The 25,006-nt window shown below is 40.2% G+C and overlaps 1 pseudogene; it reads left to right on the top strand.

Moving 5' to 3' along the window:
- The first annotated feature begins 1,574 nt into the window (after positions 1 to 1,574).
- LOC121135219 lies at positions 1,575 to 7,810 on the top strand (annotated as a pseudogene).
- The last annotated feature ends 17,196 nt before the right edge of the window (positions 7,811 to 25,006 follow it).

Genomic DNA, 25,006 nt, shown 5'->3' with positions numbered 1-25,006 from the left:
TGTCCAGCAAACTGGCACAGCAGCTGCAGGATAAGGGTGCCTGAACTGAATAGTAAGTGATTTATAAAGGAAAAAAAACAGCAAGCAGGGTGGTATGTGCCTTGGGTGTCTAGAATTGGGTAAGGGTAGGTGACCTTTGGATACACTGATGTGGGTCTTGGGGAAATTTCAAAATTGTTACTAACAGTTGCCCGTGAAACAGTTGTGACGAGAAGATGTTACTTAACAAAATTAGTCATTGCCTGACTATCTGGATGGGGTTATTTTGACCAGGATGGGCAATCCTTGGAAATGTTTATGGTTCTTTGGCTGGAGCTGAATCAGCCTTGTGCCACACACAGGGAATTTCTTAAGGATGCTTTTTCTGAGGATCCAGGTTACCTTGCTCTTACAATGTCAACAAAAAGTTTTTGAATCTTTATGTGAATAGGCAAAGCATACACAGAAATTTGGGGCGTATGCATGCAACCACATATGTGAAATTAATACTTGTCTAAGTATACAACAACATGTGGGAAATTAATACTTACATAGTAATCAAAAAGACCAATAAAATAAGCAATAAAAATGTCTACCATTTAAATAGCTGAAAGTTGCTGGCAAGTGCCTACATTGAACACCACTGAGAGTTGAGTATTCTTTGTTTTAATTTTGTTTTTGTTTTTTGTTTCATTTTTGAAGGCAGGGTTTCTCTGTATCGATTTGGAAGCAATTCTTGAACACACACTATAGAACAAGCTGGCCACAAACTCACAGAGACATGACTGACTCTGCATCACAATTGCTGGTATTAAAGGCATGAGCCACCAATGCCCAGGATGACAGTTCAGTGTTCTATGGAACTCTAGGGGTTATCAGTTGGAATGTATACAGTCTTTAATATTCATCAAGATGGATGTAACTTGGTTGTTTTTACAGAAAAAAATTCAGCTCACAAAACTGAGGAGCCGTTTTTTGACTTCGAGTGAGGTCAGCTAAAGCTACATATGTGACCCTTTGGAAACCATGGAGGGAAAGGAGGGGACAGAGGAAAGGAAAAGGAGAATGGGGAAACGAAAAGAAGAAATGAGAAAGGAGAGAAGGGAGGAAATTAGGTAGAAGGGAAGGGAGAGAAGAAGGAGGAAGGAAAGGGAAGAAGGAAGATGAGAAGCTGGGTCACATGCCATAGTTTTAAAAGGGCCTGATGGCAGTGGGCAGGGCCCCTGCTCTAGGACACAGGTAGACAATGAATAATGGCCTGACTTTTCTGTGACATTTAATACTATGCTAGAGAAATTCAGTAATCCCAGGCGGTCATGGCACACCCCAGCAATGACATGAGTGAAAATCCTCTGCAACAGTCTCTTTAGAGGTTCTAGGAGTTTTCTTCGATGGGACATTGAAGCAGCCGATTCTGGAGACCTGACGACTCCAGTTTGGCAGAGCCACAACAGCCTGAATGCAATGCTGGTCCCAGTTGCGCGTATGGCAATCGCAAGCACAAATGGAGCAGTTGGGAATGGTTGGAGCCGAGCTGGAGCATCCACTGTTCTCAGGTAGTAAGTCTACAGCAAGTTTTTCGCATCTTCTTCAGCATGAAAAGGAACTTTGCATCTAAGTATACTTACCAAACTTTATTTTTTGGTGCGGAAGACAGTGATGTCAAAATCCGTGCTCTGGGAAAAGTGTGGTCATTGCACAAAGCATTTTTATGCCAGTTGTGGTACTTTGCTAATATGCTCAAAGATACTTGGACAGAACCGCACAGTGATATTATTGAACTGGAGATTAACAACCAGCACACAGACATATGGTCCTTGGATTTTGTGTTCGGCTCATTGTACAGAGACTAGGATTTGCCAATGAAGCCCCGACAAGTTCCTCATGTTCTGGCAGCAGCACTCCTGCTTCAAGTAGAGCAGGTAATTCAGCAATGTAATGAGACCATGAAGAAAACCATTAATATGAAAACCATGTGTTCATACTACATAACAGCAGAAACATATAGATTGAAATCTGTAAAGTCACAGTGCTTTGACTGGCTACTTTGCAACTTGATGATACACCCAAATGTAAGACTATACATAGAGATTGACATAAAGATCACGTATCTACTTGTCTCATCATTTGACCTACTCATGGTGCAAAAGGAAATTGATCTATATATCACACTGAAAACGTGGATGTTCCTTTATTTTAACCCTCACTGGAAAGGTTCAGTGAAACGTCTCTTAGCTAATGGCAACAGCTAGCTTTCCAGGCACATGGAATGTATTGACATCACTTTTCTTGAAAGTGAAGCAGGGCTAACATTTTAACCAGTGTTTAAGAAACTGAGGTTTCAGCATATCTGTGATCTGGCCTCCACGACTATTCTTGAGCAAGATTGCCTAATACCTTTAGAATGGCTGACCCATGTTTATAAAAAACAGGGGCTGATTTTGCTTCGTGCACAGCAGTACTGGAATATTTGTCTGAGAACCATCAATGAAAAAGTACTTAAAGGTTGCAGCATGAGATATGGAATGACCATCAAGAGAGATGGCACATATTCCTGGAAGTGGTCAGGTTACAAATTCAGCATTACTTTACATATTATCCTTACCAACCATGATATCATTTTCAAGAAATGTAATCAGCATCGTGACAGCACAGCTTTCTTAAAACAAGTACAAAATGTAGTTTAGAATAACTTTGGTCTGTTTTGACCCTGATGGAAGAGTAACTTTCAGAAGGACAACTGGTCATAAAATCATTACCTTTCAAAATAATGAGGACAAAATTGTAATGGCGTTTGATAGCAAAAATACACAATAAAATACAGGCAAATCAGATCCAAGAACACATCAAAACAATCATTCACCACGATCAAGTAGGTTTCATCCCAGGGATGCAGGGATGTTTCAACATACGAAAATCCATCAATGTAATCCACCATATAAAGAAGCTGAAAAACAAAAATCAGATGATCATCTTACTAAGATGATGAAAAACCTTTAACAATATCCAACACTCCTTCAAGATAAAGGTCTTGGAGAGATCAGGATAACAGGAACATACCTAAACATAATAAAAGCTATATACAGCAAACCAACAGCCAACATCAAACTAAATGGACAGAAACTCAATGCAATTCCTCTAAAATCAGGAACAAGTCAAGGCTGTCCACTCTCTCCATACCTTTTCAATATAGAACTTGAAGTTCTAGCACAAGCCATACGGCACCAAAAGGAGATCAAGGGGATACAAATTGGAAAGGAAGAGATCAGACATTCAATACTTGCAGATGATATGATAGTTTTCATAAATGACCCAAAGAACTCTACCAGGGAACTCTTACAGCTGATTAACACCTTCAGCGAAGTGGCAGACTACAAGATCAACTCAAGAAAATCACTAGCCCTACTATATACAGATGATTAAAGGGCTGAGAAAGAAATCAGAGAAAAATCACCCTTTACATTTGCCACAAACAACATAAAATACCTTGGGGTAACACTAACAAAACAAGTAAAAGACCTGTATCACAAGAACTTTGAATCTTTAAAGAAAGAAATTAAAGAAGCCTTCAGAAAATGGAAAGATCTCCCATGCTCTTGGATAGGTAGGGTCAATGTAGTAAAATTGGCAATCCTGCCAAAAACAATCTACAAATTCAATGCAATCCCCATTAAAATACCAGCACAATTAGTCACAGACCTTGAAAGAACAATAATCAATTTTGTATGGAAAAACAAAAGACCCAGGATAACCAAAAAAAACCCTGTTCAACAAGGCAACGGCCAGAGGCATCACCATCCCTGACTTCAAGCTCTATTATAGAGCTAAAGTCCTGAAAACAGCTTGGTATTGGCACAAAAATAGACTGGTAGACCAATGGAATCCAATTGAAAACCGTGATATTCATCTACACATATATGAATATCTGATCTTTGACAAAGTAGCTAAAAGTATACAATCGAAAAAAGAAAGCATGTTCAACAAATGGTGCTGGCATAACCAGATGCTGGCATGTAGAGGAATGTGGATCCATCCATGTCTATTGCCATGCACAAAACTTAAGCCCAAGTGGATCAAAGACCTCAACAAAAACCCAGCCACACTGAACCTCTTAGTTGAGAAAGTGGGTGGTACACTTGAACGAATTGGCACAGGAGACAGCTTCCTGAACATAACACCAGTAGCACAGACAGTGAGATCAACAATTAATAAATGGGACCTCCTGAAACTGAGAAGCTTCTGTAAGGCAAAGGACACAGTCAGCAAGACAAAAAGATAGCTCACAAAATGGGAAAAAATATTCACTAACCCCACATCTGACAGAGGGCTGATCTCCAAAATTTACAAAGAACCCAAGAAGCAAGTTTCCAAAATGACAAAGCGTCCAATTAACAAGTGGGCTACAGAACTAAATAAAGAATTTTCAATAGAGGAGTCTAAAATGGCTGAGAGGCACTTGAGAAAGTGGTCAACATCCTTAGCCATCCGGGAAATGCAAATCAAAACAACTCTGAGATACCATCTTACTCCTGTCAGAATGGCTAAAGTCAAAAACACCAACAACAATTTATGCTGCAGAGGATGTGATGAAAGGGGAACACTCCTCCATTGCTGGTGGGAGTGCCAACTTTTTCAGCCATTTGGAAATCAGTATGGAGTTTCCTCAGAAAAATGGGAATAAACCTACCACAAGACCCAGCAACTCCACTCTTAGGCATATATCCAAAAGATGCCCATTCATACAAGGATGTCTGTTCCTTTATGTTCATAGCAGCATTATTAGTAATAGCCTGAACTTGGAGGCAACCTAGATGCCCCTCAACTGAAGAGTGGATAGAGAAAATGTGGTACATTTACATAACAGAGTACTATTCAGCAGAAAAAAACAATAGAATCCTGAAATTTGCAGGCAAATAGATAGCACTAGAAGAAACCATCCTGAGTGAGGTAACCCAGTCACAAAAAGAGAAACATGGCATGTACTCTCTCATATATGGATTTTAGACATAGATCTGCGGAGTGCCATCCTACAATCCCATGGCCAGAGAGTCTGGGAAACAGAACCTTCATTCAGTGGCTGATGGAAGAAGAGTCTAAGCACTGAGCTGAACTCAAAGAATCCAGTGACAGAGATTGAGGACTGATGACCAAAGGCATTAAGACTGGGCTGTTTTAACCCCCCAGAAACAGCTGACCTGCAATGATTAGCTCTTGAATCCCAGGCATCAGCCTGGGAATCCAGAATGGGACTGATCAAGACCCCCTGAATATGGGTGTCAGTGAGGAGGCCTAGGTAATCTATTGAGCCTTGTGTAGTAGATCAGTATTCATCCCGGTTATACAAATTGACTTTGGACTCCCATCCAACAATGAGAGATGCACTGTCACCCTGAACTCTTCTGGGAGGGTCTAGGCCCTGCCCTGGATGAAATGACAGACTATGAACACCCCTATAGAGGGTCTCACCCTCCCTGGGTAAATGAGGCTATATTGGGGGGTTTAGTTGGATGGAACGGAAGGAGGGGAGGGAAAGGGAGAGGGACCTGGAATTGACATGTGAAACAACCTTGTTTCTAATTTAAATTTAAATTTAAAAATAAAAAAATAAAAGTGTAATGGCATTTGATAGCAACAGTTTAAGCTGTCCTTTATACCTGTTCTGCAACTTCCTGTTTGTACCATTAGCAAACACAGGAAACATGTAATCTTTATTACTCCACAGGAGCAGTTTGAAAACATTGAATGACTGATTTAAAAAAAGGCTGTGCTATGAATACCATCAAGATGACCGACAACAACGTGAAAACAAATCTTAAGAGTCTGGTACCACCACAAAAGAATACTGTCCATCTTACCTTCATTTCTGTGCATTTGTGAAGAAAACTTCAATGCCCAATGGAGTATTTGTCAAAACAAATCAAAGGAAGCTGGTGTTTTGATTTTCCCTTACCATTAACAGTCAGTCTTTGAATGGAAATAAGAGACTGTATTTGCATGGAAGAACATCTAAATAAACTTATCAGATAGATTTGACAGTAAGGTGAAGACAAAATAAAAAAATTTCTCGCCATTGCTGAAACTCTTATATCTTATCTATAAGCTTTCAGGATGTAAATCCTTGGTCATAAATAAGACAACTGAGATTAGTCACTACTAATATATGCTTTCAAATAACCAAATAGTGTCAGGTTTTTCCATATAATGTAACATATACTTTATTTGGTATTATAGAATTGTTTTTATATCATTTTTACATGACTTGAATAACTTTTACTGCTGATTATCATTAAATATATGTATACATATATATTTTATTATAATTAAATATCATGTCATATTCTATATAAGCATATGACTTATATATGCAATGTATTTATATAGAAGCATACATCTTTACATATACATACTTATGTGTTTTTGTAACTCGAAACATCAAAGAATTTAATTTTTGAAATGGATAAACAAGGAAATTAAAATTCATCTTCATGATTCCAGTTATCTGACTATCAAGTTACAAGTTATTTCACAGTATCCTGTTCACTCTCTCAGCCTTAGTTTCTTTTCCTGTTTCTGTTGTAAAATACCCACAAGAAAGCAACTTATGCGGCGGGCGAGAAGTGGGTGAGGGAGTTTATCTCATCTCATGCTTGAAGACTACGGTCCATCATAGCAGGAGTTTGAAGCAATGACGGATGCTCTCCCAGTCTGGACCCTTGGAGGAGGGCCTAGGCCCTCCCTGGATGAAATGACAGACTCTGGAGATCCATCATGTAGGACCTCACCCTCCCTGGGGATTGGAGTGGAGATTGGGTGTGTGGATGTGGGGGGGCCTAGTGGGAAGGGCAGGGGAGGAGAGGAAGGAGAGGGAGCTGGAATTGACACGTGAAACAAGCTTGTTTCTAACTTAAATTAAATAAATAAATAAAACAAAAAAGAAACCCTCCCCAAAGGCAACTTCATAGAGAAATGTTTTGGTTCACAATTAAAGGATACAGTTCAATTTGTCAGGAACCTTACTGCTGGGCTTAACAGTCTTCCAAGGTAACAGGAACTTGAAGTATCTAGTCACATTGCAGCCACAATCAGCACATGATACATGCTGTGTATGCTCTCAGCTTGCACCCTTTTTTTCTACAATCTAGGATTCCCCAAATAGGAATCCAGGCCCCCTATATTGGGCATGCCTTTCACCTCAGTTAGTATAATTAACACACTTTTAAAGGCATGCTGAGAGGAGTAACCTTTCCCAGGTCATTATACTCAAGTTGACAATATTAAGAATCACACTCTATTTATGGAATTTACCTTTTTATTTTATTGATTTAAATCTTCAATTTTTAAAGACTTTATTATTTTCATTTTAGGCATCATTCTTTATTGATTCTTTGGAAACTTAACATTATGCACCCAATACTGCTCTCCTCGCAGTCCCTGCCTATCTGTCCCCCACCCCTGCAGGATTCCCCCAACAAATATATTAAAAACAGAACATAGCTCCTTCCTGGTCCTTCCATCTTTCCCACTCCTTTTCCAACATCCCAGTGGTATCTGGAGCTGCCAGGAGTCTTGATGTACACTCCTTTTGTCCAATCAGCCCCACCTGCAAAATGTTCATCACAACAAGTCACTGTTCTGATTTCTGGCACACCAATACCACTGGGCTCTCATTAAAACTTCTTTCAAATACTCTGTTGTTGCCCTCAGTCAAGAAGATTCTGAGGTTGTTGTTCTGCACTACGAGTACCTTTGTGTGCTCCAGCAGGTCAAAGATGGGGTAGCTGTTGGTTTGGGCCAACCCAATGCCCAGGAGCTGAGTCTGAATGGTAGTTGATCTGGGTAGTTTTGTCCTTTGGGACCACCCCCTTGGGTGAAGGGCAGATCCAGCTCTCCTAGGCCCATGTCAATGGGGCCAGCTCTGCCATGCCTATCTTGTGGGGTGGGGCCTTCTTTCCCCAGTGCTAGGGTTAGGTCTCCCATCCAGGGGGCAGCAACAACTCTCCTGCTCTAGTGTTCAATGAGGGGCTGGGCCAGATACCTAGGGGTAAATGAGGGATATGGCTGGTTAGGCATGGTCCTTGGATTTCAAAACATGTTTTCTATGACTCCCTGTGGCAATATGAACAAGGGACATCAAACCAGACCATGGTTGCTGTTGGGCCACGGACACAGAGCTGGCTCACAGCAACAGCCTGGACCCAACCTCATGTAGGGAGGCCTGACTCCTGTGGTAGGAAGGCACTCAGACACCAACATGGCCACAGGTGAGAGCCCAGACCCCTGGCATTGGCATTGCCACTGATGTTTTCAGGAGCCCCAGACAGCAACACAGAACCTGGCTGGGGCAGGGTCATGTTCTTAGACATTGCTCTAGGCAGCAGCCTAGACCCCATGTGTCTGTTTGGACTTTGGTGGCACCAAGGACAATAGACATTGCAGAGCCTGGCCATGGTGGGATCTCAGACACAGACATGGTCCCATGCAGCAACACAGGCTAGGACATCATTGTGACCCCAGGTGGCAGCGCAGCCCACCCAAATGGGCAAGGCCAAAACAGGAAGCCCATACCCTTGGCATAAACTCAGACTCACCCTGGCTGTGGTACAGCGACGGATACACACCTAGCTCCTTGCCATAACCCAGGTTTGGATGTCACCATGGCTCTGGTTGGTGGCACAGGCCATCCAGAGTAGCATAGCTCCAGTGGAAACATGGTCCTTGGAGAGCAACATGGACTCAAGTGTTTGATCAAAACCCAATTGTCCACAAGACTTTCAGTGGTAAATGAAGCCTTGGACATCAACACAGACACTATGCTGCCTGTTGCAGGGGCATGGACCCAGATGTGGTTCGCCCCAGCAACAGGCCCAATGTCGTCATATCCCTCAGGTGGCAGCACAGGCCACTCAGATACCAATGACTCTGGTGACAGTGTGGCCCATGATCACCACCATGGTTAGAGGTGGTGGCCTTGGTGGCAACATGACGCATGCCGTGCAACATAAACCTGGCTGTCACAGACCCAGATATTCAGAAGTCCAGGCCCTAACATCACACTGGTAGTGGGTGGCAAGCAGGATACCAAAATCAGTCCATTCCTCAGAGTCCTTGCCTTTTCAGAACTGTGTCTTACTGAATCATGTGAAGCATTCTGCCTCTCTTTCTCTCTGATTTCATCATTGTTTACTTGCTTGTTATACAGACAGTCCAACTGTGGCATCACAAGTGGGAGGGAATGTGGGTGTTTCAGGCAGGCTGGACCTTGAGGAACCAGAATTTCCCCTGAGTCTCTTTTCCCTCTAAAACATTTATTTTCACTTAGTGAGCATGTATTGTGCAGCTCATTTGGGTTCATAAAGACAGTTTAAGTATGGTATTAAAATTTCAACTTTCCAAAATTTTACTTTTTCAGTTTCTCTGTTCTACTTCCCGCTACACATTTCCTTGCTTATTTCTGTTTCCGTGATATATATATATATATATATATATATATATATATATGTTCTATAAAATGTTCTATGTTTCTATACAAAATAGAGGTTTCATAAATGAAAGAAAATATAATAATTGGTTTTCTGTGTCTCAATTTGCTTAATATGGTAATCTTAGGGTGCATCCATTATCCTAGAAACAATATAATTTCATTCATTTTTAAAATCTCATTTTTATTTTGAATTTTTCAACAATATATTATACTCATATAGTTTACACTACCCTGACTCCTTCCAGATCCTCTTCACTTCTCTTCCCACATAAATTTATGTTCCCCCTCTCTCTGTGTCTCTTACCCCACAAACACACACACACACACACACACACACACACAGAGAGAGAGACAGAGACAGAGACACAGAGAGAGAACAACAACAAAGAAAAAACAAGCCTAAAACCAAAAGAAGACAAAGTATACACTTTTGAAAGCTTCTACCATACTAAAGCTCCTTATGACTTACAAAATGCTTTGTAGTAGTTCCAGGCCTCCCCCGCATTCCATCTTAACCTTGCCTTCCCATACCATTTCCTATTCAGGCCTTCTAGTGTTCTATTAACACTTGAGAACTTTACAGTTTCCCTTCTTTTGAAGATGCCCTCCTCCACTGTGGTCCCTTATTAAGTACCTGACCTCTACAGTTATTTGGATTGAAAAACACATGTAAACTCAAAATCTAATAAACACCTATAAGAAGAAATATGCAATATTTATCTTTCTCTGTCTGGGTACTCACAGAATGATTATTTCTAGCTCCATCCACTTTCCTGAAAACTCCATAATTTTGGTTTTATGGTTGGTTTCTTTGTTTTATTTCAAGCAGGTTTCCCTGTAGCTTTGGAGGCTGTCCTGGAACTAACTGATCTTGAACTCATAGAGACCCTCCTGCCTCTCCTTCCAAAGTGCTGGAATTAAACGTGTGGGCCACCACCGCTCAGCAATTTTGCCTTTCTTGAGAACTGAATAACATTCCATTGCAAAAATGTACCACATTTTCTTTTTCTGTTCACTACATGTTGGTCAGCTAATCTGTTTCCAATTTCTGTCTATTATGGATAGAATAACAAAGAACATGAATGAGCAAGTGTCTCTGTAGTAGGATGTAGTTATTTGGGTATATGCTGAAAAGTAGTATAGCTGGATGTTATGGTAGATCAATTTTAAGCTTTCTTGAGAAACACATCCAGCGATTTGCATAGTGGTGGTACAGGCTTACACTCCCACCAGCAAAGAATAAATGCCCATCTTTCCTGACATTCTCACCAGCATATGCAGTCATTTGATTCACTAATCTTGGCCAATCTCACCGGAGTAAGTCAAAATCTCAAAGTAGTTTTCATTTCAATTTCCTGTTGAATTTTCAGTTATTTGTGTTTCTTCTTTTGAGAAGTCTGTTTTGTTTTATGCTTCCTGGACTTTACTTGAGGTACTTGTTTTCTTGGTGTCTTTTTTTAATTTGCAGTTCTTTATATATTCTAGATAATAACACTCTCTCTCATGTATAACTGGTAATGGTCATTACCCACCCTGTATGGTGTCTTTTGCCATAGAGAAGATTTCCGGTTTCATGAGATTCTATTTATTAATTAAGTTGTGCCTGTGTGTGTCCTATTCAGAAAGTCTTTTCCTTTGCCAACAAACACATGTCTATCCCACAGTTTCTCTTCTATCAGATTCATGTTATCGGGACTTTTAGTAATGTCTGTGATTCATTAGGAGGTGAGATTTTTGCAGGGTGATAAATATGAATCAATTTTCATTCCTCTATATGAAGATATCTAGTGTTATCAGCATCATTTGGTCATGATGCTTTCGTTTCTACACTGCTAAATTTGGTGACTAGATTTAATTTTTGGATTTCAACTGGATTCCATTGATCACCATCTCTGGTGCGTTTTTTTTTTGTCAATACCATGATGTTTTTATTACTATATATTTTTAATATGGCTCAAAAGTGGGAATGGTTAGATATTCAGCAGCTCTTTATTTTTAAAATAAAATTATTGAATGGCTTAGATACCCTTGGCTTTGGTTAGGTTTAGTTTGGTTTCCATATGAAGCTGGGAAGTGACCTTTCAATATCTGTGAAGAACTACAGGCATGCTGTAGTTCTGTTCTATAGTTGGTTTATTGTTGCACAATATCTTTTACATTTCATAAAATACTATTTGTCAAGTTTTAGTATTCTATCCTGAGCTTATGCAGCCCTTTTCAGAAAGTTCTTGTATGAACTTATGTAGGCTTCAATGGACGCTGTAACGATACGCGACACACAATTACTGAAAGTAAAGCTAAGTATTTAATGTAGAAATTACTCACAAGATACCAAACAAGTAACCCAGACGATACAAGCCGTTTCCTCTGTCGAGCCAGAAGCCGAACTCCAGGAAAAGAGACCGAGACATCCTGTGTGCTGTCTTTTATACCTTCCCCCATAACGCTCTCTAGCCATGCCCAAAAGTGGGCCTGGCTAGTGACGTAGTTCTGCCTACATACGTATACGTCTTTACGTCCAGCCGTATACATCTTTAGTCCTGCCTAAAGTGGGTGTGGTTAGCGGTGTGGTAAACCGCCCTTTTATTACCTCATCTGTATGCGCCTCTAATAAGTCACATGTTTAATGGCGGCATCAGACTTCCTCCTACAATTCCCCTTTTAGTCTAAAAAGGATAACTAACTTGTGTCCATGAACAAAATTTATCAAACATCTATTCTATCTACCTAAACTTATCTGAAACTAATACCCAAATATGAACATCTCCTCCTTCCAATCCCAACTCTAAAATAATTGAAAACTAACACTAACAGGTGTAACCTATCTTATAATATCCGGACTTGTGTAGAGTGATGTAGTTTCAAGCCACTTTCAGGATAGTGCTTGTCAGGTGGAGTCAATGATGTGGGGCAGTTCAGATGCCTCCAGTCGAATCAGGCGAAGTCAAGGAAGTGCATCCTCATTCTCTTTCTGAAGCAGTTGAAGATTGCTGTCAGGAAATCCCTTGTTCTCTGGAAAACTCAAACATTAATGTTAACAAAGAAATATTTTAACTTTCATATGTATGCATACCGGAAGAGGTGACAATAGGGAAGATGGTAAACCTGAAGGAAATTATACATTTCAGAAAAAGAAATCCACAGATAACAGTCCCTCATTTTATTTCTTCTGTCTTATATCAATGGCTCTTTGATATAATACAGAAATTCTGAATCGTATTTAAATAATATGCTTGAGTTTAGAGTAGGAGAGCCAATCCAACTCCAAAGCCAGCTTCAGTTAAATGAATGGGGACTGAGGTATGTGAAGAAATAAAGATAAAAGGGTACTATGAAAAAACAATATAGAGAGATTTAGACTTTGATACCACACAGTGAGTTACTGTTTGTTTGATGGTACCCAGGGTAGCTATTCATTCTTCTACAGGAATCCATATGTCCAGTATTCTTGAGTTTACCTGTGAAGACAAAAAACAAAACACTTCTGTTTCCTTTTAGGAGGTCACTTTACCCATGGTGGAGTATGAATTTGTAGATGGGCTGTTATCTTCCTCCTCCTGAGATGTTTTCTGTTCTGATTGAATTTTAATTAGTTTTGATGGAACCCAAACCTTTGCTTCTCCTGTGGAAACAAAAGCATAACCCCTTCCCCAATGTAACACATATCCCGGTTTCCAGACTGAGGTCATAACATCCTTAAAATACACCGGTTGGTTCAGTTCAGAAGTCTTCTCTGTAGTCCAGTGCCTTTCTGCTGCAGTTTGTCCTTTTTCATCAGCATTAAGAAAATTCAACGTTAGTAAAGCATTGTGTAACCTATGTTTAGGTGTCTTTGTTTTCCCTGGCTGTTTATAGCATCTTTTAAGGTTCGGTTAGATCTTTCAATTATTGCTTGTCCTGTGGGATTGTAAGGTATACCAGTTACATGTTTTATATTATAATATTTGAAGAATTATTCCAATTTACTGGAGACATATGCTGGAGCATTGTCAGTTTTTATTGTTTTAGGTATACCCATAACAGCCATCACCTCTAAGAGGTGTGTAATAACAGAGTCAGCTTTTTCAGAGCTGAGGGCAGTAGCCCATTGGAAGCCTGAGAACGTGTCTATAGTATGGTATACATATTTCAAACTGCCAAATTCTGGGAAGTGAAATACATCCATTTGCAAAAGTTCATTTCTGTGAATACATTAAGGATTACAACCTGCTGGTAACAGAGTTTGATTGTGCAATGAGCAACTGGGACAATTTCTTACTATTTCTTTGGCTTGTTGCCAGGTGATAGAAAAATCCTTCTTTAAACCTTTGCTGTTAACATGGTGTTTCTTATGAAATTCTGAAGCTTCCAACACATTACCTACTAATAAACGATCAATTTCATCATTGCCTTGTGCCAGAGGACCTGGCAGACCTGTATGGGATCTGATGTGTGTTATATATATAGGAGGAGTCCTGTTTCTGATGATTTCCTGCAATTGTAAAAACAATGAGTTTAATTCTGTATTATCAGGAACAAATTCTGCAGTCTCAATGTGCAAGACAACTCTTTCTGCATACTGAGAATCCGTGACTATATTGAGAGGCTCTGTAAAGTCTTTAAGTACCATGAGAATGGCATGTAACTCTCCTTTGGTATGGAGTTGTAAGGGCTTTGAACTACTTTACTTATATCTCCTGATTTATACCCTGCTTTACCTGATTTGTTTGCATCTGTGTAGAAGGTAAGAACTCCAGAAATAGGTGTTTGCCTCATGATACGTGGAAGAATCCAAATTGTTTTCTTTATGAATTTGATTCTCTCTGTTGTGGGATAGTTATTACTAATACTTCCCAAAAAGTCACTGCAAGCTTTGCCAATACTGATTATCCTTCCATAAGGAGGAAATTTCCTCATTCGATAAAGGTACAATAATTTCAGCTGGGTCTTTCCCAGTCAGTTGACGAAGCCTTAATTTACCTTTTAATATCAAATCTGAGACCTTTTCTATATAGGTTTTGAATTTTTTATTCTGTTTATATGGCAGAAATACCCATTCTAGAATGATATCTTCCCTCTGCATTAATATTCCTGAGGGGTATTCTCTAGATGGTAAAATAACCAGAATACAGTCCAGATTTGGATCCACACGGTCCACATGTGCTTCTAATATTCTCTTTTCTACCCATTCTAATTCTTTTTCAGCCTCAGCTAATAGTACTCGTGGGCTGTTTAGGTCTTTATCTCCTTTTAAAGCCATTTTCAGGGGTTTTAAATCATGCCCTTCTACACCGATAATTGTCTGTAATTGAGAGATTTCTCCTAATAGTTTTTGAAGATCATTAAGAGTCCGGTAACGATCTCTTCTGATCTGTACTTTCTGTGGTCTAATTTTCTGAGCATCTATTTTATAACCTAAATAGTTAATAGAATCTCCTCTTTGTATTTTTTCTGGGGCAATTTGTAATCCCCAGCGAGGCAAAATTTCCTTTACTGCCTCAAACATCTTTTCCAAAGTATCCTTATTTGAATCAGACAATAATATGTCATCCATATAATGATATATTAACGAATGTGGAAATTTTTTACGAATTATTTCTAGAGGTTTGTTCACAAAATATTGACACAAAGTTGGACTGTTTAACATACCTTGAGGTAGTACCTTCCATTGGAATCTCTGTACCGGACGGGAATTATTATAGGTAGGTACCGTGAAGGTGAACTTTTCTCTGTCGTTTTCTTGTAACAATATGGTGAAGAAACAATCTTTTAAGTCTATAACTATAATTGGCCAATCCTTAGGAATTAGAGAAGGTAACGGCATCCCAAGTTGTAGAGACCCCATAGGGTGAATTACCTTGTTGATGGCTCTAAGATCAGTAACCATTCTCCACTTACCAGACTTCTTCTGGACAACAAAAACAGGAGAATTCCATGCACTAGTTGATTCCTCAATATGTCCAGCATCTAGCTGTTCCTGAACTAACTTCTCCAAAGCCTCTAACGTCTCAGATGTCATAGGCCATTGACCAACCCAGACGGGTTCATCTGTCAGCCATTTTAATGGTAGAGCTTTTGGTTGCTCTGTAGGTTTGGCACTAGCATCTTGCTTCTGTACAGCCTGTACATTTGGCATCTGTTTTCTGTACTGTCTGACTATATTCTTTCTACCACTAAGAGCTTGTCTATAATTCCTAGCTGACACAGGAGGAATGTTAATCTGCGTATTTCATTGCTGGAGTAGATCACGGCCCCAGAGGTTTATAGCAATATCTGCAACATATGGCTTTAACCTTCCTCTCTGTCCTTCTGGCCCAATAAAGTCAATCCACCTAACGCTCTGTTTAACTTCAGATAGGGTTCCAATCCCTAAGAATTGAACATTAACCTCTTTTAAAGCCCAGTTGGTTGGCCAGGACTGCTGATTAATGATAGTGACGTCGCTTCCGGTGTCCAGTAATCCGTAAATCACCCTATTATTTACCTTAACTGGTAGCTTGGGTCTATGATATTGTATAGAAGTTTGCCAAAATATATGTTTTGTATCTCCTCCTGATGTTATTGATTCATCCTCTGGAGCTAATATATTATCCAGTGTTGTATTATTTACAATGGGCAGTGGATCTTCTAATTGTCCTGGGAGAGGCTGTCCTCCACTGTCACTTGGAATGACCGGATAATCTTCCTTTTTGGGGCTCCATTGAGCCCCTGAACCCCGTTTCCCGGCTTTAAAGATCTACCTTGTCTGTCTATTGTGGAAAAGCATTCATCAGTCCAATGGCGCCCCTTCCCACACCTTCTGCATAGACCAGGAGGCTTAGGCCTTCTGTTTGATGCATTCCTGGTAAAAGCATTATTTCTAGGAATGCGTTGTCTACAGTTCCTACTAAGATGTCCTATTCTACCACAGTTAAAGCATGTTGCATCTTTATGCCTATTAAAATTCTTTGAGATTGCCTTCCCTACCCAGGCCTCTATATCATCACATGTAGGGTATTTGGCATCCTGGTACCTCCTCAAGCCTGTAGAAATAGCTTCACCTACCCAAGCTCCTGTATCCTGACTTTTACATTCCAGGTTCGCTGTATGTAGGACCCATTCCTCCAATGGTGCTGATCTTATTTTTAATGGCCAAATTACCTGCCTGCATTGAGGATTCGCGTTCTCATACGCCAAAGATTCTATAAGGAGACGCCTGGATTCTGGATTCGCTACCTGTACTTCTACTGCTCTGGATAATCTCTCTAAAAATTCAGTGAACCTTTCCATTGGGCCCTGTAATACCTTGGTGTAGGGTTGCATTATCTCTCCTGTTTCACAAACCTTATCCAAGGCATTTAAAGCAGCTGCACGGCACAAAGACAACATGTACTTGTCATATGCAGATTGAACCTGCGTGTCAGTGTAAGGACCCTCCCCAAGAATCTTTTCTTGGGGTACTTCATGACCGTTCTGTAATTCCTGAATTTCTATAGCTTTTGCTTCTTGCCTCCATAAAGCTCTCCATTGAATTTGACAAGAATTTTCGAGCACTGCAGAGGCTAATTGGGCCCAGTCTTTTGGGGTTACTTTATTTACAGTAGCCCATGAGGTTAGGAGCTCTCTGACAAAGGGAGAATGAAGACCATAGAAGACAATGGCCTCCTTAATATTCTTTAGCTCCTTCATCTGTATAGGCTCCCAGTGATAAGCAATGGGACCATTTGATTGTTTTTTCATTGCTGGTTTTTCTGTTACAGATACTGGAAAAACCATAGGGGAACGCATAGCAACCTTAGGGAAATCATTCTGGCATTTGAGAAGCTTTGGGAAACTCCTGTCCTGACCTGTTGCCTGTATTTCCGATTCTGAAGTATCAGATTGAGCGTCTTCTAAATCCTGCAGTCTATTCATCATTGTTTCTCTGAGCTCTTGAAGTTCTTGGGACAAATAATTTTCTAAGGACATCATGGAATCTTTCATTTTTTTACATTCATCATTTACATGTGATTCCAAATTTCTAATATTCTCATCCTTAGAAAGTACTTCAATAGCATGTAAACTGCCTTCCACAAATGATATTCTATCAGTTAGTTTATCATTGCTCTCAGACATGGAACGATTCTTTTCTGTTAGCAGTTCAATTTTATGTTCCAGTCTTTGTAATTTGCTAGTGAAATCATCAAACATGGAACCGTGTTTTTCGTTAAATGTTTCAACATTATGTTTCCATTTTTCAATTCTATCTGTGGAACACATTTTTCCTGAAAGTAATTCGATTTTGTGTTCCGTCTCTTTAAACCTGTTCGTCAGACCTCCATTATCATTTTTAATATCTTGAATATTTTCTACCAACCCTTTCTTACTCTCCTGCAATGAATTTTGCATTTCCTGAATCCTTTGTATTAAGATTTCAAAACTATCCTGCGATGACTGTATGACCTGTATAAGTTTATTCCTATTTTGAGACATTTCATTAACAAAATTATATTGATTATGAAGCTAATAATCACCATCGTGGGTAGGAAGTACCTTTCAGGTAGGTCCTCAACCCTTTCTAAAATCCCATCCATACAAAAAACAAGAAAATTCTTAACATCCTGCATCATAATGTTAGCTGTTGACATTGTATAAATCAGTTACATTTGTTACCAGTGGAGTAACTCAAGCTGAAATCAACAGGCTGCCAGCAAAAGAGCACATGGCCGGAGTCAGCAGGCCGCCAGTAAAACCGCACGTGGCCGCGAGAGAAATCTTGGAATACTGCCTAACCTTACAGGCAGGTAGAAGGTGCTGGTTCCTGGCGGCAGGAATCGTGCCTTGCCGAGCGAAGTGGTGAGGAATTTAGCGAAAGGAGAGTCCACGTGTGCCTGGTCGGGCCGAGAGAAGCCGCTTTTCTGGGCGCCTGGATCCGGATTCCAATCCCGCTCCCGACACCAAATTGTAGGCTTCAACAGACGCTGTAACGATACGCGACACACAATTACTGAAAGTAAAGCTAAGTATTTAATGTAGAAATTACTCACAAGATATCAAACAAGTAACCCAGACGATAAAAGCCGTTTCCTCTGCCGAGCCGGAAGCCGAACTCCAGGAAAAGAGACCGAGACTTCCTGTGTGCTGTCTTTTATACCTTCCCCTGTAACGCCCCCTAGCCATGCCCAAAAGTGGGCCTGGCTAGTGACGTAGTTCTGCCTACGTACATATACGTCTTTACGTCCAGCCGTATACGTCTTTAGTCCTGCCTAAAGTGGGTGTGGTTAGCGGTGTGGTAAACCGCCCTTTTATTACCTCATCTGTATGCGCCTCTATTAAGTCACATGTTTAATGGCGGCATCAGACTTCATCCTACAAACTTATATACATCTGTTTTCCCGAAAGAGTTTCAGACCATGTTTTTAAATTTCATTTTTATGTAGTATTATCTCTAATCTAAAACTCAGTTAAAAGTTAATTTCCCTATTTCGTTTTGTCCTTCCCATCCCTTCTATGTAGCTTGGCTCATCTCCTCTCTAATTAATGACCTCCTCTCTTTCTTTAAATGTACATATCACATTTATTAACACATAAATATATAAAACAACCTGCTGCATCCTCTGTAGTGTTACTTGTATATGTATAATTTCAGGAATAAACACTTGGTTTTTAATAACCACTTAGGCGTCTCATTACAGGGGAAGACTGTTTCTCCCACTCTCAGCACTTCACAGCTATCTGTAGTTGTACGGGTGAGGATCCTTGGGTTTCTTCCTTACTTGGTACCATTTCTAGAGGTAATGTACTTGCTCAGCTTGTGCCTAGGAACTATTATTGGTAAGGTGCCATGTGTGAATCAACTCTGTCCTCTTTAGGAGACACAATCTCACTGCAGACTCCCTGATACTTTGGCTTTTACAACCTTTCTACTCCACTCCCACGATGTATTGTAGATGTGTCCATTTGTTTTACCAACCTTAGTATAAGTCCTTCTTTGTATTTTGAGTAGTTGTGTTGTTTTGTAATGCTCCCTGTCTGCTAAAAGAAAAACTTCCTCATTGAAGGTTGAGAGCCAGACTTTTCCTTGGGAATACAGATGAGTATTTAGAATACAGTTAGGAATTATTCTGGATTACTAGAGATCCCACAGAATGTCCTTCTCTGTGCTACATGATCTCACTAACTCGGAACTTGGATAGGTGTCCAGTACCAGGTGTGATTTTCCTCCCGTTGAACAGGCCTTAAGTCTGATTACACTGCTGTTGGTTATTGTCAAGATATGAGCTTACTATTGTACTTTTAGTGTATACTCTCATGCTGGTCATTTTTGTGGTTCATAGGTGTCACATTTGGGAAGGACTACTGGTTGCTAACCTGCCTTATCAGCTTGCATTTGCCATCTGATATTTTGAAAGTTAGTGTTCAGAGGAGACTGTGTGATCAAAGCAGCTGTATCTCTTACCCTGTGGGTCCCAGTGTCTGGTTCTATCTGTATTAGCCTTACATTGCAGGGGTCATTCATCATGAACTGTTGACATGGGATTGTGATCAGAACCAGCCAAACAGCACTGATTCCAACCCTGATTGGAGGAGTGTGGATGCTGGATAGGTTGACTATCCTACTGCATGAAAGATGAGACAGAGACACCTGGTCATATCAGGAAGGCAATCAGTTAATAGTGAAGGCCCAATTTTAAGCAACCACCAAAATGTCATGGGTGCAATGGCAGAAGACATCTATTATCACATATAAAGGGCTGGTCGCAAATATTTCTCTTAATCCTAAGGAGACACTTGTTTGCACCAAGTAATCAAGCCCTCAGGCACTCCACACCAGCATGTCTCACCCGCTTTCAGGGTGGGTGTAGACTCCCCCAAAGCTAGGAGCAATTCCCTAATGAGGTTATGTCATCCAATGCCTACTAGCCAACATCTAAAAGACAATAGAAATTCTGGGATCTCCAGAACAAGTGGATGGGTTGAAATATTTCCAAAATATTTGGCTCCTGATATCCCAGGATGGAATTCACCAGGTTTGACAGCAGGTGTCCTCACCCACTGTGATATCCTATCAGCTTGGCTTGTTTTGAATTTTTCAAAAATTTTAATTTTGATTTTTGACCAGTCATTGTAGAGCATGCCTTCAGGTTAGATCCATGTCCAGTTCTGAGTTCTGGGTCTGAAGTGCATGGTGGCTTCAGGAATAGGAACTTACATTTAACCCTTAGGAAGCAACTAAGGGCAACAGCAGTGATCCACAGAGTGTTTCTTGAACACTCTGGACCATCATCTGGAAAGGAAATAGTACATGCCTAATACTAGAGAATTTATTAGTCTGTGACTATTGGAGGTGTCATTGACAGCTCAACTGTCACAGCATATATAAATATATACATGTATACATATATATAAGCTTATATAAAATATGTAAGTTATTTCTGAGACCAACAAAACAACTGACAATGAATGCTGGAGATGAATGAGGGGTAAACCATCATTCACTGTCAGTAGGATAGCAAACTGCTGAATCAACTTTGAAATTCAAGTGGCGAATACCAGAAAAGTTAATCCAGCACATGATCCACCTACAACTCTCTTTGATATTGGTACAAAGTACTTGATATACCGCTCCACAGATATTTGCTCATTCATATTCATTGCAACTCTATTCACAAAAGCTAGGAAATGAAAACCACATAAATATTTTTCAACTGACTAATGGTTATGGACATGGTGGTATATGTACACCATGCAATACTTTTTAGGTCTGTAGACAAGTCATAAAATTCTTTCTGCTGTCAATATCATGGAAGTTTATTCTTTCTGCTGCAATCATGGCATATAGTTTTGCTGGGTGAGTTAATTTAAGACATCAGTCATAGTTTTCTAGGTCTAAAATGCATTGTTCCTGGCCCTTCCGTTGCTTCCATTGAGAAATCAGCTGTCATTCTGTTAAAGTTTTCTTTATATGTGATGTGCAGTTTTTCTCTTACACCTTTCAATTTATGTTCTTTGCTGTGTATACTTAGTGTTTTAACTATGATGTACTGTGGGGATTTTCTTTTCTGGTGTTGACTATTTGGTGATATGTGTTCTCTTTGTGTTTGTAGGGTGTGTCTTTTCTTAATTTTGGAAAGTATACTTATATGAGCTTGTTGAAGACATGGTCTATGCCAATGGCTCTGCTTAATATCTGACTGTAGGTATCTGTGTTTTCTCCCATAAGTTGTTGAGCAAAGCCACTCCGATGACAATTGGGCTAGGTACTGATATGTGAGTATAGCAGAACTTCAATATGATCAATTGAATTTTATTCCATTTCAATATTTTTGCTAGTCATGTTTGGTTCTATCTTAGGGATATACAGACAGTGGTTCCAAGACCTAGGTTCCTAGGTTCCTAGGAAGTAGAATTGCTCTCTCTCTCTCTCTTTCTCTCTCTCTCTCTTTCTCTCTCTCTCTCTCATTGTGTGGGTCTCAATTTGGCCACTCTCACATGTTCTGTACCACCATTATTCCAACACATCTTACAGGCAAGAGAGACTGGGTTGAATGTTTGTGGCTGGATTGGTGTCCCAGTCCCCCCAGTGGAAGCCTTGCCTCATTAAGGAAGTTGGCTGCTTCAGGCCTCTGTATCCTACATTACTAGGACTCCTCTTTAGAGTCACCCTCATCGGTTGCAGGTAGTTTCCACTGCACAGATTTCCACATTGCCCATCAAATGCTCCCCATTTCCAGTCATCTCTCTCTACACTCTTTCCTTCTGTACCTCCTTCTTCATCTGATACCTCCTGCTCTCATCCTCCTCTGACACCATTTCACCTGCAAATTCTATTCTATTGCCCCTTCCCAGGGAGATCCATGCTTACCCCTTGAGCCCTCCTTTGATTGCAGCTTCATTATCCTTTACTTTATATTTAAAGACTCTTATGAAGTGAATACATATCATGTTTGTCTTTGTGGGTCTCAGATACCTCATTCCGGATGCTTTTATCCCTAGTTACATCCATTTGTCTGCAAATTTCATGATGTCATTTGTTGTAAAGCTGCTGAGTAATACTCCATGGTATAAATGTAACATAATTTTCATAACATGTAGGTTGATTTAGTTACTGACTCCTGTAAATTAAAACCCTATGAACAGAAACAAGAGCTGTCACATGTGTTATTGACCTTAACCTTAGAAGTATAAGGTGGAATCTCAGAGTCGTTTTGATTTGCCTTTCTCAGATGGCTGAGAATGTTGATCATTTAAGAGTTCTCAGCCATTTAAGTTTCTTCTCTTGGGAATTCTCTGTTCAGATCTTCTACCTCATTTTTAAATTAGATCATTTGGTTTGTTGATGTCTAGCTTGTTTTCTTCATTATATATTTTTGATATTACACATTGTTGGATATGGAGTTGATGAAAATATTTTATCATTTTGTCGGTGGCCAGTTTGTCTCCCTGGTGTTGTCCTTTGTCTTACAGATGATTTTCAATTTCATAAGGTTCCATTTATTATTTGTTGTTTTTACAGCCTACATTACTGGGACTATTTTCAGGATGTTGTCTCCTGTGTCAATGGGCTATTCCCTACTTTCTCTCCTATCATGTTCAGTGTACCTTGTTTGATTTTGAGGTATTTGATCCACTTGAACTTGAGTTGTATTCAGGGTATTGTGTCTCCCAGGAAAAGTCTTTGCACACGCCTGTGGTGATACATTATTTATGATTTATAAAAAGTTGTCTGAGGATTCAGAAAACAACATCAGCCTCAAGCTATAGAGGTCATACTGTGGTAATTCGCACTTTTACTCTCAGCAGTCAGAAACTAGGACTTGGAGGTACACATCTTTCATCCTAGCGCTCATGATTAAGACATAGAAGAAGCTCTGTGAGTTCAAGATCACCCAAGACTACACAAGATTGATCCAGGTCTAAATAGAAACAACTCACACGAAGATGACTTAAGCTTCTGGGATCATATACATTTAATTCCAGGACTAGTGGGGCATAAAAGATAGGAGCAGAGTCTTCAGGAGTCAATGTCTGTCATTCATTCTTCAGTCACATTGAATACAGGAGGATATTGAAGGCTCAGGTTTCTGAAGCCACACTGAAGAGTGGCTTCAGTCTGAGGTTTGGGAGAGCTCATGATTCATCCATATCAATCTTAGGTAGAGTGAAAGCTGATACTTTGCTTTTCTGATCTTCTTCTTGAAGTGTGAACCTCAATATCTGTATCTCGTTCTTTATTTTTCACTTTATGCACACTAGTTCTCCCATCTCATGTCCATTCACAGATACTACCACATTTTGAGTCTAGGGCCACAACAACTCACCTTGCTTCTTCTATTGGTGTTTTGTCCTTTCTGTGTGTGTTCTGTATTTTTGCAGTGACAATCACCAGGGACCCACTTGCAGAAACCTCCATTACGTCCTGGAAGTCCCACTGGAAAAGCATGTCCAGAATTTAGTGTATGATTTTCCTCTACTGCAAAGTCATCCTTGACTTCTCAAGTCCTGTCCAAGGAGTTTCACTAAAGGCAGGTCTCTGATATATCCCCAACACTGGGTACTTAATGTGCCAAAGGGACAGGTAATAACCACATTCATAGATCCTCCTGGGGTCCTTCACTCATGTGGATGCAACACTGCTTGCAGTCTACTGTATATCTGAGTGGTCTGTGCACATCTGTCATTGACATATTGTTAGTTAGAAAACAATATCCAGATCCTAAAGGCAAATCTTCCAGAGTTCCCATATGAAGCACGATGTCATCTACAACTACAGAATTTATCAATCTTGTGTAAGTCACTCTTCTCCTGAAAGAAAATAATCTCACGGTAGCCATGGAGTCAGCTCTGCAGTGACCAGCATCAGCATCCTGACTACTCTCTGAACAATAGGATGTGTGATTTCCTGAGAGGCCTCTCCTGTGTCAGGGATCAGGAGGAACCCCAATCAAGTAAGAAGGGGGAGCCAGTGATGCCACCATGAAATTGGGATGCATGTGATCTGTACCATAGTATCTGAAGAGACATCCATTCCCCAGCACTCAATTTTCACTCACAGAGGAGGCTTGTCTCATGCTGCTTCATCTAGCTGTCTGCTTCAGGCAGGCCCTCTGATTCCTCTGCTCCTTAGCATTGTGGCCCTACCTCAGGTGTCTGTCTCTCATTAGTCACCAGGACACCCTCCCTATATCCCCAGCCTCAGAGCAGAAGCATGGAAGAAGAACTGAAAATTCAATCCCAGACTCCTTAGAACAGCAAGCACCTTGATTCCCGGGTATGCCAGAGGATACAGAAGGAATGCATTCCCCAGAATTCAGAGCCCTGTCAGCTGAGAACTTTTTGTTTCATGTAAAGGAGTGCTATAGAATATTTGTGTGTGTTCTCAAGAAACAAAATGTAGAATTGATGCCTCACTCATGGACTTACAAAGCAGCCTCAAGTTGTATGGTGTAGCACACCTATAATCCCAGCACTTCTGAGGCAAAGTTAAGTGGGTTTATTAATTCACAGCAGGCAGTCTGTCTGTAGAACGAGTTCTAGGACAGTGAGGCTTCATAGTGAAATCCTGTGTAAATAAATGAAAAAGGCAAAAAAAGGAAGAATAAAGGACAG

This window comes from Mesocricetus auratus, unplaced genomic scaffold (genome assembly GCF_017639785.1).
Source record: "Mesocricetus auratus isolate SY011 unplaced genomic scaffold, BCM_Maur_2.0 Super-Scaffold_100033, whole genome shotgun sequence".
Lineage (NCBI taxonomy): Eukaryota > Metazoa > Chordata > Mammalia > Rodentia > Cricetidae > Mesocricetus > Mesocricetus auratus.
Note: the sequence above shows the minus strand (reverse complement) of the source record. Positions and strands in the feature narration are given on the sequence as shown.